We start from the raw sequence: 9,002 nt of genomic DNA on the forward strand, positions 1-9,002 counted from the left end.
GCTCAAGAATTACAGTATGCATCTTTAACTTATCACAATCTGTTAGAGTTAATATTTACTACTTCTCATAAACATAATAAATTTGAAAATATTATAATTCTACTGACCCTGCTCCCTTGTGTGATCATGATCATATATTTTGTTTTGACAATTTTTATAAAACTCATTATTTTTGCTTTAAGTAGTTCTTTTTATGACTATGGGAAAATAAAAGATAGTCTTGCTGGGATTAAAAACTGAATCATTAGTAGTTTTCAGATATGGAACAATAGGTCACCAAAAACTAGAGGTTTAAGTAATCCTGTGGCAGCCTTGGGACCTCTCTTGTCATTTCATTAAAATTGAAAAGTAGCTTAGATTATCCAAGAGCCAGGTGCATTAGAGATGGAAAGGGATGAGAATGTGGACTCACTCTACATCTATTACATATATTGTACTACAAGGAATTGATGCTACCTGCCTTGTGCATGTGTGTGTTTAGTCAATCAGTCGTGTCCAGCTCTTTGTGACTCCATGGACTGTAGCCTGCTAGGCTTCTCTATCCATGGGATTCTCCAAGCAAGAATACTGGAGTAGGTTGCCATTCCCTTCTCTAGGAGATCTTCCTGACCCAGGAATCGAACCTGTGTCTCCTGCATTGCAGGAGGATTCTTTACCAGTTAAGTCACCTGAGAAGCCCCACCTACCTCATACCATGACTTATTTTTGTATACCAACAGTACTCACACAGAATTTAGGAACCTCAAGGAAACACAAAGGAGTAGAAACACAGCAAGGGCAGAACATATAAAAAGGGAATGTTGCTTGCCATTTCAGTAAACAAAGGATGTTGTCCGTCATTTCAATTCTGTAAGGATCAAGCCATCAGCCACTGCAGCTGCCTCCTCACCCCTGACTGTAGGCCTTGAGAGGAATTCAGGATGTTGTCCTAGATATTCAAGATGCATATCTAAAGAATAATTTCAAGGAGCCCAGATTTTTGTAGCTTCTCATACATAAAAAAGTGCTAAAATAATTAACTTGAGATGTTTGTTTTTGTGATTAGCAATAATCTTTTGATGTTTGACCCGACAGCTTTTTGTTTTTAACAAAATCTCCTATATATCCTGATTCCTCCCTTACCTCTTGGGGCACTTCCTCAGAGAAATCTAAGAAGCTGCCTCCCCCCACCCCACAGCTGTAGTCCTCAGTAAGGTCCCTGAACAAAACTTAGCTCCTAGATTTTAGGTTGTGGGTTTTCTTTAGTGTATAGAACAGAATAATTAGCCTGGGAGGCTTTTATCTTGGAAGATTCCTGATAAAGTCTTCCAGGTTGAGGGTGTTCCAATATATAGTTTCCCCAAATTGAGAATATTTAAGACAAGAGATATAATGTTTCTGAAGAGAGGGCTTACTTACACAATAAAGTATGGGAAAGTTCTACTGCTGTGAAATAAAATTAATATTTTATGGCAAGGTGAGAAAAAAATTACTGATGATCTTATACAGGGCAGCAAAGGAAACACAGATGTAAAGAACAGATTTTGGACTCAGTGGGAGAAGGAGCAGGTGAGATGATTTGAAAGAATAGCATCAAAACATATACACTACCATATGTAAAATATATAACCAGTGAGAGTTTGATGTATGAAGCAGGGCACCCAAAGTTGGTGCTCTGTGACAACCTGAAAGGATAGAGTGGGGAGGGAGGTGGGGGCAACACATGTATACCTATGGCCATTTCATACTGATGTATGGTAAAAACCATCATAATATTGTAAAGCAATTATCCTCCAATTTGATAAATTTTTAAAGAGAAAATAAAAAGTTAAACATAAAAAATTTGCTCTACCCTTTGGCCTCCTCTCCTCTCTCTACTGTGTGTTGTGAATCTGCATTGTCCACTACCAAACTTTCCCCATCGGCAGAAATACCAACATTCTGGCATGAACAAGTCAGCGCCTTAAAAGATAACATTCCTTCTTGATCTTATAAGGGATCATGATGACTTACCACTTTGTACTTGCAGATCTGGATTGTGTAAACTGTCAGTAATATGTCATTTGATGTGTACCTGTGTGTCTCAAAAAAAAAAAAAAATCTTTGTGCTTTGCCTTCTAATGGACAGAACAGTTTTCCAAGCTTTCTGAGCTTTCCTGGGTTATAATCCTCAATTTGATTCAAATAAAATTTTCCATTTCTTTCTTAGATTGATTAAATTTTCATTGACACAAACTTGGCATAGCTGGCAGGATATCAGAGACATTCACCAGAACACACCTGAAATCTGCCTGGAGCCAGTGCTCGGTACCAAGTGTTTGCCCATTGAGCTACCGGCTTCTTGGTATTCCTCAGGTGTTCTGGTGAGTTCTCCTGATATCCAGGTCTCATTGTTTGGGTGATGATCCTGAAAATTTTATTTGAGTTGCTTTACTTAAGACTTGGAGTCTTAAGGGGCACCAGTGCATTTCTAGTCAGCAAACTAGAGGGATAGAGGAAACATAGGTGGCTGGAGTTTTGTTAAATTTGGCTTAAATTGAGAAAAAAGAGTTGATATATGGTTTGAACAAAACTTTTGCTAGTGAAATGAGAGATTAAATTATTCAGCTTTGAAAAATAACAGATACCCACTACAACCATTAGGTAACTACTGCTCATCTAGTGAGCACAACAGAGGCTGATAACCTAGTGCCCTGAGCACCCATGGTGGTTTTAGACTGTCACAGGGTAAAACCAAGATACAAAAAAGAGTTGAACCAACCCAATGATAACCCCTTGGGGTGCTAGACTCAGTAGCAACACATATTTGACCCATCACATTGTCTTCAAACGTTGTTTTGATCATATCTCCTATTTGAATTAGGCTATGAAATTAACAATGGAAAGTTTTTCCTCAAAGACCAAACAGCTCCTAGGCAAACAGCAACCTGTAGGAAAACCAGCTGGGTTTTTGTATACTTGCAATTACCTAATTGGGAATTCAAGGAAATCAGGACCTGAAATGGTCAAGATGGTGTTCTTTTGGCTCTCCAAAACTGATTTTTCGTATGTAGTTAAGCCAGCAGTCTTCTGGATCTGTGCCTGCAGTGTCTATTGGAAATAACAGTGGTAAGAGTTTTCCTCTTTTCTAAAGTTAGATTAGCAGGGGAAAATATCTGTAGGGCTAGCTCCTTGGATCTTTTGAATTGGAAAAACTTTAAATTGTTAAAGTTTTAGAGATGTCCCACCTGAAACTACTGTATCTACTTTAATTGATATGCATAAGCCCCAAAAGTCTTCAAAATTCCCAAAATAACTTCATTGCAAGATTTGTTATAGAAAGTTAATTAAAGATTAATCATGTAAAATGTACCCCCTCTATCCTAATTTATTTGAGTACTCTTTCTAGTAATCTTCTGCCTGAATTGCCTTTACATTCCAAAGACATTATTAGATTATTATCTTTAGAAATAGGACCACCTGAAGCTGTAGACAAGCCCCTTTACACAAAATTCAAAACTGAGGATCATGGTTAAACAATTTCTTAAACCCGGGAGGATCCACGGAAGTGTTTGTAAATGGATTACCAAGATGGGAGACCATTGGTCTGATTAAACCTGCCATAGCTGATATTTGGAGCCTGATAGGAATACTGGGGTTGGGGGGGGGGGGCGCGGGGAGCTTCTCTGATAGCTCAGCTGGTAAAGAATTCACCTTCAATGCAGGAGACCCTGGTTTGCTTCCTGGGTCAGGAAGACCCCCTGGAGAAGTATTCATGGGCTTCCCTGGTGGCTCAGATGGTACACTTGATTTTAGCCAAAAGGCCGAGAAGTGATGGCTCAGATGGTAAAGAATCCACTTGCAGTGTGGGGGACCTGGATTCGATCCCTGGGTTGGGAAGATCCACTGGAGGAGGGCATGGCAACCTACTCAAGTATTCTTGCCTGGAGAATCCCCATGGGCAGAGAAGCCTGGAGGGCTACAGTCCATGGGGTCGCAAAGAGTCAGACACAACTGAGTGACTATGTATAGCACAGCACAGGACTACTACAGGGTGAGGGTGCTTCTGTTCCAAGCTAAATGAGGGAAAGCAAAGCGGTCCAACACAGGTAAATGGGTATGTCAGTCCTTTGATGTCATTGAGGTGGTCACCCAGTTCTTCAAGAAAAAAAAGTCAACTGTTCCTTTTTAAATAAATCTAGTCTCTATAGGATGATTTTCATGGGTCCAAAAATAATCCAAAATTCACCAATCCTTTTACCACTCCTAAACCCCGCCCCTATTTATCTTAAGAGGCTTGTAAGCAAAAAAATTGAGGGAGAAAAATTCTGGCTTTATGGGAACAAAGTCCTCTTTAGAAGGAACTTGCCTTTCTCCTCCTATGCCTTTGAGATACAAATGACCTAATATTCTCCAGAAAACCTTAGGTCTGCCATCTTTCTGAAATGCAAATTTCAAGAAAGGGGATAAGTAATTTGGCACTTGACTTGTCAAGGATAAATAGAAATTATAAGAGTCTTCGCCATAAAATTAGTAAAAAACATTTAGCTGTCTAGAAGGTGACCTTGATTTGTTCCATCTACCAGAAACCCAGTATGAATCCAACTTCTTTGTAACTGATGGAGTTTATATTATTGAACCTGATTCATGGCTGAAATTTTGGAATGGGAACTATGGAGTGTCTCTATGTATTTGTATGTATCCATATACGTGTGTTGTAGATGTGTGGTATCTGCAGAATTAATTTGTAAAAGAGCCCTGTTGATTTGGCTTAAAAAATTAAGCACTTATATTTAAATACTCAGAAATATAGAAGAAACAGTCCAGAATGAAGTTTGGGTACATGTGATCTGGGAAATATTCAAGATTGAATTAATACTTGGTATTAAATTAAACCTAAATTTGTTGACTTAATTAATATAGACATGCCTTTACCATTACCAACATTAAGTATAATGCTTTTTATTTTACCTAGGTTCACTAGAAATCAAATAAGACCTTTTCATTCCTGTTACAAAGTTTGTCAGTAAGAAAAGAATGATACAATGAAATTTTAAGTAAATAAAGTAGAGGTAAATGATTTAAGAGCTTTTATGTAAATGACTTAGGAATAATTATGTTTGGAGAATGTCTATCTTAAATAGTCTCTCCAGATTTTGACAACTTGATACTTCATGATTTTGCTGAACTAAATTAAATGATGGGAATCCATTGACTATCCAGATAATTTCCAAATATGATACTGGAACATTTATTACTGAACATAGGCTTTCTTTTACAGAGAAGATAATTAGGGCTATTAGTGTTTTCTATCACACTAAGACATTTTCTGCAAGAAAGTACATGTTTTCCAGAAACCATAAGTAGTATTTATAAGCTTGTAAATCTGCAAAATGCTAATGTAAAGTACAGTTAATAATTGTTTACTTCCTAGTTTTTGCTAGAAACTAGGTATTAAGGTGAATAATTATAATATATGTAACTAAGGCTACTAAAATAATAAAGGAAACATTTCAGTATGCAAGGAAATTGGAAATGTGTTTTCAGTAAAATATTGTTTGAGGAATGGAAATGCATTTGGTTAAAGGGGAGAAAGGAGGCGGTTTTATCATATAGTTGGTAGTTTCTGAACAGAAAAGAAGCTGAGAGACAGAATAATATAGATACCAAAAGTTATAGAAGGTTTGTGGAGGAGGAATACTGAAAGAAGAGTTCTATGCATAGTCAGGATTGACTAAAATTAGATTGAACTTAATTAAGTAAATCTTGTTATAAAGAGTAGGCTGATGAAAGCCTGGAGTTTGATTTACTCTCTCTTTTGAGAAAACAGTTTTCTTAAAATATTGAGCTGCTTTGGTAGTAGATTTTTTGCCTTTAAGTGATTTATTACAACTTTTAAGATCATTTATTGTCACATTTGTTAAGTGAGTGGGTATTATTTCACAGTGACCTATGATTTTATTTGACTAGGTGTTTTGAAACTTTTTGATATTTTTATAAATTTTCCAAAGATCAGATTCCAAGTGATGTTCATTCAACCTCTAGCTAAATTTGAGGTTCTCCAAAGGGTCCATGGAACACCTCAAAATATTTATTGTCTCTGCATCTCAAAAAGAAATATTAAATAGATTAGGCTTATTCGGTATGTTATTACATGGGAGACATTGTCAAATGAATGTTGATAAAACTAAGGTTGTATTATACAGGTAAATGTTATTAATATAAATAGTCTAGAAATTATATATAACTACTAAAAATTTGGTATATTCTGGTAAAATATTATCAGTCATAATTCTAGTAATTATCTTAAATTGTCGTATGTCACATCAGTAACCCGTTTGTCAATTGCATTGTAATTGACAAAGGTCTTTAACCTTGCATTTTGCATTTTAAGTCTTTTGCTAGTTATAGACAGTTTCTGTTGTAATATGATGCTTTTTCCAATAAAAAAAGTGTTTCACCTTCAAGAAGATTCTTAGAAAGGACTTTTTTATAAGTATGAAAGTCACTTAGTCATGTCCGACTCTTTGTGATCCCATGGATGGAATTGTCCAGGCCAGAATACTGGAGCGGGTAGTCATTAATACTGGAGTGGGTAGCCTATCCTTTTTCCAGCGGATCTTCCTGACCCAGGAATTGAACCAGGGTCTCCTGCATTACAGGCAGATTCTTTACCAACTTAGCTATCAGGAAAGCCCTACTTGGGTTTCTGATAACTTAGGCTTCACTGGTGGCTCAGACAGCAAAGAATCTGCTCACAATGCCAGAGACCTGGGTTCAATCTCTAGGTTGGGAAGAACCCCTGGAGAAGGGAATTGCAACCCACTCCAATATTGTTACCTGGAGAATTCCAGGGGTAGAGGAACCTGGTGGGCTACAGTCCATGGGGTCACAAAGAGTTGGACACAGCTGAGCAACTAACTTTTTTCTGATAACTCAGATCATACTGCTGAACTGATTAAGAAATTAAAGAACTGTAATGGAAAACCTGATGGCTTTATAAAACTGTAAGATTAACATCAAGGATTACTCACATAGGACTAAGCAAACAGATGGGTATGGTTATAATTTTGGAGTTCTGTCTGAACTGTGTTTTTCAGATATTAGCTTCCTTTCCCCTGAAGCTAATTATGACTTATAGGAATTTGGTAAATTATAATTTTGTAAGTAGAATTGAAGATTTATCTTTTTTGTCTGTCTGATTCCTCCAGAGTTTAGAAGCTCCTAGTTTCCCAGTTGCTTTATCAGGTAAATAAGGAAGGCTGCCTCCTAACAGGTGCAGGATCTCAAGGTATTTTGGGTGCTACCTCTGTCGACAGGTGGAATCTCTGACACACCCTTTGTGTGGGCTTCCTGGCCTTGAGGGGGTCTCTAAAATTTCAATCTGAGATGTTTCATGAAATGTTGCAGTAGAGCTAATTTAAAAGAGCCTATGTGATCAATTAACAAAATTTATTTTGCAAACTAATTGGTTTGAATTTGGCTATATTTATAGAAATGAGGTTAGTTTTAGACAACAAAAGTTCATGTTTCAGTGGATATTAAATTCTAGTTTTGTTAATTGAGGTCTGTATTTACTGCCTAAGACTCACTTCACAGGTAGCTCCTTGTCTTTATGCTATTATTGCAAAATTTAGTTAAATTATTAAAATGACATTCTAAATTTGTTTCTAAAGTTTATCACAGTAATCCATCTTTGAAAGAAGATCAGATTCACCATGACCTATAAACCAGGAGATCATGCTCACTGAAAACAACATGAAATAAAGGACTTTTTACAGCCACATTGGAAGGGATCATATCAAGCCCTGCCTGGATGGACTGCAACTCTTATTTCTGATACATGACTATGAATGACTAATTAAGACTGCCACGACCAGAGCAGGACAAGATGACAACATTTGAAGTAGACAATTGACCCAAGATACTGGACCAGGCTTATATTCTGATTACTTTGACAGTTTGCTCACACTTTTGTTTATGAATCAAATGTAGTGCTTCCTTGGGCTCAGTCATTTGCAAGTTTCAAAAATCAATCCAATCTCTGGTGACCAATTATCTATGTCCAGTACTCCCAGGCTGCCTTGGTGGATTTTTCCACTCCAAGGCTTTAATTGGATGGCTCTTAGAAATTTTATTTTGAAAGAAACTCTAGCACTATGCAAGCTAAAGTTACCACTATGTGAAACCCCCCTTATCTGGCCAATTACTAATGCCTGTTCTGAATCCATCCATAAATACTTTCTTTTCACTAGGTGTTAAATATTGGGTAGATGAAATTAAAAGATGCTTATTCCTTGGAAGGAAAGTTATGACCAACCTAGATAGCATATTAAAAAGCAGAGACATTACTTTGTCAACAAAGGTCTGTCTAGTCAAGGCTATGGTTTTTCCAGTGGTCATGTATGGATGTGAGAGTTGGACTGTGAAGAAAGCTGAGCACCGAAGAATTGATGCTTTGAACTGTGGTGTTAGAGAAGACTCTTGAGAGTCCCTTGGACTGCAAGGAGATCCAACCAGTCCATCCTAAAGCAGATCAGTCCTGGGTGCTCATTGGAAGGACTGATGTTGAAGCTGAAACTCCAATACTTTGGCCACCTCATGCGAAGAGTTGACTTATTGGAAAAGACCCTGATGCTGAGAGGGATTGGGGGCAGGAGGAGAAGGGGACGACAGAGAATGAGATGGTTGGATGGCATCACCAACTCGATGGTTAGGGAGATTGGCTTCCCTTGGGCCCAAGGCCACTTATGAGTAACCTTAGAAAAAGCCCCTGCCAAAATGCCTTTAATGTGGGCACATTGGGTTTGATCAGTTTTCCAGTGGTATGATCATTTGATACATATTTTATTCCTTCACTTGGAATAGAAAATTTTACTCACACAGAGGAAAATCGGCTGCACGGCACAGGAGTGGCCAAGAGGAGCCACCTCACATCCAAGGTAAGGAGCAGTGGCTGCACTTTGCTGGAGTCGCTGTGAAGAGATACCCCACGTCCAAGGTAAGAGAAACCCAAGTAAAATGGTAGACACTGAGAGAGGGCA

At 37.7% G+C, this 9,002-nt stretch overlaps 1 non-coding gene across 1 annotated transcript; it reads right to left on the bottom strand.

The window, feature by feature from the left end:
* Positions 1-6,578: 6,578 nt before the first annotated feature.
* TRNAY-GUA (transfer RNA tyrosine (anticodon GUA)) lies at positions 6,579-6,651 on the bottom strand. Its single transcript has one exon. It is a non-coding gene; the product is annotated as a tRNA-Tyr (tRNA).
* Between the last annotated feature and the right edge of the window lie 2,351 nt (positions 6,652-9,002).

The sequence above is a fragment of the Dama dama genome, chromosome X (assembly GCF_033118175.1).
Source record: "Dama dama isolate Ldn47 chromosome X, ASM3311817v1, whole genome shotgun sequence".
Lineage (NCBI taxonomy): Eukaryota > Metazoa > Chordata > Mammalia > Artiodactyla > Cervidae > Dama > Dama dama.